The sequence below is a fragment of the Hemicordylus capensis genome, chromosome 3 (assembly GCF_027244095.1).
Source record: "Hemicordylus capensis ecotype Gifberg chromosome 3, rHemCap1.1.pri, whole genome shotgun sequence".
In the NCBI taxonomy this organism is placed as follows: domain Eukaryota; kingdom Metazoa; phylum Chordata; class Lepidosauria; order Squamata; family Cordylidae; genus Hemicordylus; species Hemicordylus capensis.
The window spans coordinates 262,878,049-262,885,000 of NC_069659.1; the positions used below are offsets into that span (position 1 = coordinate 262,878,049).

The following is a 6,952-nucleotide window of genomic DNA, read 5'->3' on the forward strand; positions in this document are numbered from 1 at the left end:
CCACCTATTAAGATCTACAGGGGAGGTTCATCTGAGGATGCCACCAGCTCGTCCGGTTGCGATTCAAAGGCAATCCTTCTTTGTAGTTGCCCCAAGGCTGTGGAATGCACTTCTTGCTGAGATTAAAGCTACTCCATCCCTGATGGCCTTTAGGAAACAATTGAAGACACATCTCTTCAGCCCAGCTTTTTAGCTGCCTGGTAGTTTTGATGGATCCTTTAATTAGATGTTTAATGTTTTAATTGTTAAAATGTCTTGGTTTGCTTTTATTGTTGCAAACCACTTAGGGACTTGAGTAGTGGGTGGTATACAAATGTGTTAAATAAATAAATAAATCCACCCCGGCTTCTTTCCTTCTCCCCAAATCCTTGCTGCACTGCTGAATGTGAACTGAAAACTCTTTTAAAAGACATTTCAGCTCAGCTCTAATTACAGCTTAGGGATTTCAAGGGTTTGAATAAGAACCCAAGAACCCCGATGGCAACAAGTGAGGGGCTGCCTATCTGAATACACATGTTGCTGGGGCTGATGGACCAGGATAGAGCCGGGCAGCTTGGCGGGGGGGGGCGGGGGGGGACAAGATTGAGGCTTGGAAGAGTGGCAGCCTGATGGTAGGTGAGTCCAGGAAACAGAGTGCCGATGGGTTCTGGAGATACTGAGCTCATGAGCTGAAGGGAAGCAAAAGGCAGCAGAGTGCTTGGAGAGGGCAGTGTCAGGAGGGCTGCAGTAGGTCTTTGGTGATATAATTTCTGATTTACAAGCAACTTCCATTTCCAAGAGGAAGTCACAGAGATTCTACTGTAATTCTCCCACATCACAGCCAGTGCCAATAAAAACGAGGCAATAGTATCACTTTTACACAAAGCACTGGTCCCATCAATATTGCGAGTGTCATAGAAGATGATGGAAAAGAATGTTAGCCTTCTCTATTGGGCAAACATATTTTGCTATGATGTCTAGAAAACAATAAAATGAAGGAAATCCAAAGATAAAGGTGAAAAGCAACATATGTCTGCACACAGGTACCTAGGAACAACTGGGAAGTCCCTTAACTGCCTCTTAATGAATCCTATGTGCCAAAGCATTCAAGTGCAGATGGCAGGTTTCGTTCTTGCCTGTGAATGTCTTTGCATGTGTGTCATTTGGGACCACCACGTTCATTCTCTTGTAATTTATTTCTAGTAATCAGCATGAATCCCTACAAAAGATGATTTCATTGACTGTGAGTCAGCAGCACAGGCAACGGTGGGGTAGTATGTACTACTATTGGTTATAGCTTGAGGTGTAGATTTTGAATAATGTCCTTGGACCCTACTCTTATTTGTCATTGATGCATTCTAACACAATAGCCTGCAAAAATAAGTTTTGGATACTTAATAACCAAAAAAGAGAAGACAAACCCAAGATGCTAAAAAGCAGATTTATTGGATTATTCCACTAAAAATGCCTGATGCGGGTGGAGCTTTTGCTCTTCTTCAGAGGCAATAATATCTTCCAGTATTTTTCTCTGGATGCTCACACAACCTCAGTAAGATTCATTCTCTCAAAATGATTAAGACTCCCTGCTGAAAGCTTGCCGGCCAAGAAGAAATGTTCTAGACCAGGGATTCTCAACGTTGGGTCCCCAGATGTTATTGAACTTCAACTCTCATAATCCCCAACCAAAGGCCACTGGGACAGGGGATTATGGGAGCTGAAGTCCAATAACATCTGGAGACCCAACAGTGATAACCCCTGTTCTAGACTTGCATTCTCCCTCATCTACTAGTTCTCTATGTATGGGCAGTTTTTCACAGAAAGAAATATTCAGACATGTGATCTCTCTACACATCCGCATTCAGAAGTGGCACCGTCCCAGGAGACTTATAATATGTGCTACTTCAGAAACAGCAGTTCAGACTCATTCTGATTACTGGCTATTCACTTGGTTACCCTTCATTACATTTCAAGAAAGTAGTGATGTTCAGACTTCACTATCCATTCAATATATATATTAACTTCAGATAGGTTACCACATCCTGCTAGAATGCATTCCTTTCTTTAGTTTTTCTGTGATTTCTAAACCTTCTTTTAAAAAAATTGACTTCTGGTTTAATTTTAAATATTGAGATCTGTTTCATAAAATGGTTTACATCTGTACAACTAAACTGGGTTTGATAAATACCTTGCATAGCAGCAGGAAGTTTGTATACACCAGATGTGGGACAAATAAGCCCCCCCCTCCCCAAGATCTTGTTTTGTCTGCTTCCTCACAAGTTGCTTGGTTTCCCTGCTGCTGCCTATTGCTGGACTCTTTTGAAAGGAAAGGCTTTTTACATACTCATAATGCTTTTATTTACTATCTTCATTGAACAAACAGGATGGATAGGTAGGTAGACAGACAGACAGACAGATAGATAGAGCATCAGTACATAAAGGTCAAGGTTGTGCCATCAAGTCGGTGTCAACTCCTCCTGGTGACCACAGAGCCCTGTGGTTTTCTTTGGTAGAATACAGGAGGGGTTTACCACTGCCATCTCCTGCATAGTATGAGATGATGCCTTTCAGCACCTTCCTTTATCGCTGCTGCTCGATATAGGTGTTTCCCATATTCTGGGAAACACACCAGCAGGGATTTGAACCAATGGCCTCCTGCTCTCTAGGCAGGTTGCTTCCCCACTGCGCCATTAAGTGGCTCCTAATACAAGGAGGAATTCCCTATGGGTTCTGTTTCTGTCTAAGGTGGGAACATTAACACGAAGTACACTGTAATTTTTCTTTCAGAAGTCTTATATATGGAACAATGTTTGTCCCCAGGAGTGTAGCTATAACTGAATGGAGGGTGAGGGGCAATGACAAATTTTCCTGGGCCCCTGAGTCCCTGCGCTGTCAGCAAGGTGCCATTTACATTTCTAATGCCTTCTTTTGGATTTTATTGCCATGTTACAGTCCTATAACGTTGCATGTGCAGCACAAAGAAATAGCTGTATTTTCCCGTTGTGGAGTTTTTGTAAGATTGCTCCCCCTGCTGGGCGCTTTCCAGATTACCCGCTCAACCGTGGTAAAATGTTTTGGCATTGGGCAGAGTGAATAGATAATGTAAATAAAGGTGGTTGTGCAAAGCCACTAGCAGGGGGAGCAGTCTTGTGAAAACTCCACAACAGGAAAATGCAGTTATTTATTTGCACCGCACATGCGACGTTATAGGACTGTAATGTGGCAATACAATCTGAAAGAAGGCATCGGAAATGTGAATGGCACCTTGCTGACAGAGCAGGGACTGTGATGTCAAAACACAGACAGTTTGGAAGCACACTTAATGGACACATAGTGACACTGTTCTAGTGTCCAATCTGGAAAGCACCGTGGTGGCATTGTATTTACAGTTTCAGTGCCCTTTGCTCAACACCAAAGCATTTTACCACTGTTGAGCGGGTAACCTGGAAAGCACCTAGGAGTTATATATGTAAATAGGAGGAATATATCTCTTTTAAAAAAAAATTCTAAGCCAGGGGAATGAACAAGTGCAAATGTGGGTGTGTGAAAGTGTCTGCCTGTGTGTAGGAGTGTGTGATACTATTTGTAGAGAAAGGGTATACTGAGAATGTTTTGTTTTTCAACCTGTCCTCACAGTTCTTCTGCAGCAAAGGCACAGGTGGGTGGGAGAAGGGTCTATCTTCACTTTTGTCCCAGGGCCCACTCCAACCTTGCTATGCCCCTATTTGCCCACAAGAAATGTACTTTGTCCTCTCTGTACTCCCCACCTTTGGTGCCACCACTTCAACAAAAGGGAGCCTCCCCTATTCCCCCTCCCCACAGCAGTGTCCTTTCAAAAGCCACTCCAGTGAGTCAAGAGCCCCTTGGAAATAGGCTTGGATGGGGCTGAAGGGGGAGGAGGGAATTGCACTGGACAGAGGCATCTTCCATGAGCAAAACTTCACTCTCCTCTTGTACTTCCACCCCATTTTCCCTCCTTTTCTTGCAGCTCCCCATGACCTGACCCAACCCACCCAACCTCTTTCTTTTTGGGAGACACAGGCAACTGTTGTGGGGATGAACGGTTGCTAAAACTGGATCCTTCCACTCACACAAGGTCTGCATCCATCCTACTGTTTTTGTTTTTAGTAATTTAATTTTTCTGTTGTTGTTGTTGTTGTGGCCAGTATGGTTATATGGCCCTTTGGATAAGTGGTAGAAAAAGCAACTCAGAAATAGTTTTAATAATTAAGTAAGTAAGTAAGTAAGTAAAATAGAAATATTTTTTTTCAGAAATTTTTTTTTTAAAAGAGATGTAGTTCTCAAAACATGAAAAAAATTAGCAGGCCTAACATTAGTCAATATGATAATCATTGTACAGATGTACAATGCCTTTACCTCTCTTGTGCTAATCTTCTGTCTTGTGTTGATGAAGGAAAAAAACAAAAAGAAAGAAGAATTGAAGGAGATGAAGTAAAAGATGGTGATATGAACAAAAATGCCATGTATCTTGGATCAAAGAATCATTTTAAAATACCAATCAACTTGCTATAATGGAGAGATGTGATTTCTTGTGTATCAGGATGTAGTACACTTTCTAATAATCAATCTGAAGGCTGTAGAATCACATTTAGCAATGAGGTTTGTTAAACAAGTAACCAGGAATGTTATAATATAAAGCCATCCCCGTTATTTGTAATGCTGTAACATTAATTTACACATCCATCATCAATGTCTACAGTAAACTTATAGCAATGAAAAGCAGGTGTGTGTGTGTATATATAGTACCTTCTGGGCGCATGGTCCTCTACAAAGAGTGAGAATGCAAGTTCTTATGTCAAAGAGCTCACAGTCTAATTTGGACTAAGCTCACAAATCCACTTAAAAGCCTTGACTCTCGCAAAAACCTTTCAAACGACAACCTCTGCTTTTAAAGGGGTGGGTATCACCGCATCTTGATTAATGTGGTTCAAAATGGTTCATTCTCAGTCGTTGCTATTCCAGTATTTAGCCTTAGATGGAATTTACCGCCCACTTTGGGCTGCATTCCCAAGCACCCCTACTCTGAGAAGACCCAGCCTCACACACGGTCCACAGGCACCTCTTAACAGTTTCACGCCCTCTTGAACAACTGTTACTGTAAAGGCAGCCTCCTAGTTAAAGACATCTTAAACAAATAATCAAATAATTTTCAAATGTAATTAATTTATTAGATCTCCATAAATTTGAATATGACTTAAGCAATAGTTTTGCAGAAAATGCATAGTTTGTTTTTAGATTGTATATGTCTATGTCACAGCCAGAACCATCTTTAGAACCATCAAGCATTCTTGATGGAGTGCCTCTCTTAAAATGCTGCCTGCCACCTGCAGTTTTTATAAATCTTTAGGGTAGTTCACACAACCATAAACTGGGTAGGAGAAGAAGAGTCCTACTCAGTTTGGGGGGCTGGGCACACTCCCATTTAGTGACTGTGTGTTAGACAAAAGCAAGGTCGGAGGTGGGGAGCTTGATTATCCATCAAGGCCCAGTTGGGTAGGGTGAGCACATCCTATCCAGATCCATCCACAGCTTCTGAATGCAGTAGGTGGAAAAATCGCCTTACTCAGCTGGGGCTTTAACAGATGATCAAACTCCTCACCTCCTACAGGTTGAGTATCCTTTATCCAGACTGCTTGGGACCAGAAGTGTTCCGGATTTCAGATTTTTCCAGATTTTGGAATATTTTCATAATGAGATATAAAGCAAGAACATGAAAAAACATTTAAAAGCGTCACAATAAAAACAGAGTCACAACTAGAGATAATTATAGACAAATTACAGCATGTTTAAAAGCAGCAAAATTGGGAATCTGTGAGTGAGGGGGCTCTCCTTCTCTCCTCTTCTGCTTTTTTAATTTTTTAAATCATCTTCAGCGATCTCAGCAATTTTATCTGGGGTGACGGGCTCAGCGTCTCCCCAAGGGAATGTGTAGCATCCAGCCAACCATGTCTCCTCCTAGCGGAAGCTGAGAGGGGGGAGAGACCCGGGTGGGAGGAGGAGAGGGTGGGCTTTTAATTTCAAAGGTGGTCTGCTTTTGTTCACCCACGTGTTCTGCTTGTGGATTGGGCACACACGAGCAGAAGAAGGCAGGTAGTTGCCCTTCAGCCAGCTCAGTTTGGGAACTGAAGTGTTTTCCTTTTGCTAGTGAGCTGTATGTGTGTGAGAGCGATTATTACAGCAATCGTCAAAGCTTTTTTTTTTTTTTTTTTTAAATAAATGTTTGCCTGATGGCTTCTGGCATAATCAAGGCCCATCAGGCTGGGACTTGCAATGGATCTTCTAAAATTACTAGTCATTGTAGTTCATTGGAGGAAGGCAATCAGGAAATGCATATAAAAATGTGTGAGAAGATCGCCCAGCTCACCAAGGTAATAAATAAGTTTTGTTTTTTGTTTTGCTATGGCACATGCTGTGGTGGTTTCCGGATTTCAGAGCATTTCGGATGTCCGGATAAGGGATACTCAACCTGTACCATGTTTTTATCTAACATGTGATCACAAAACAGGAGCACTCCCAGTTCCTGACCTGTCTCCTATCCAGGACGCAGTTTATGGTCATATGAACTGCCTTTTAATATTAGAAACAACTAATTTTTTAAAAAATGTTAATCAGATAAGGTTTTTTGGTTAATACGCAGAGGAATTTTTTGTATCTAAGTAGGTCTCATCGTGTCTAGCAGAGTAGATTCTCATCAAAGTGAGTGGAGGATTGAGCTTTAAAGGGTTTTGAATAATTAATCAACTGATTAATCAGTTAAAGGTTGCAAACCTAGGGACAAGGTTGTGTTTGGTCTACCTAGAGTGAGGACTCCTCAGTGGCCACATAATTCCATTAAGAGGGTGGTTTTGAATCTTGGTGCATTCCAAATTCAGGAAATTGACATTCAGTTCTTTTTTAATATGTTGAATTATGCTTATTCCCCCCACCCCACACTTTGTCCAGGTCCCAGCATCCA

At 41.7% G+C, this 6,952-nt stretch overlaps 1 long non-coding RNA gene across 1 annotated transcript in view; it reads right to left on the bottom strand.

The window, feature by feature from the left end:
• Positions 1 to 4,353: 4,353 nt before the first annotated feature.
• Positions 4,354 to 6,952, bottom strand: part of LOC128349038 (uncharacterized) — a 34,215-nt gene continuing 31,616 nt past the window's right edge. The window contains exon 5 of the long non-coding RNA XR_008318512.1: positions 4,354 to 4,375. This is a non-coding gene — a long non-coding RNA (uncharacterized LOC128349038). The remainder of the gene's footprint in view (positions 4,376 to 6,952) is intronic.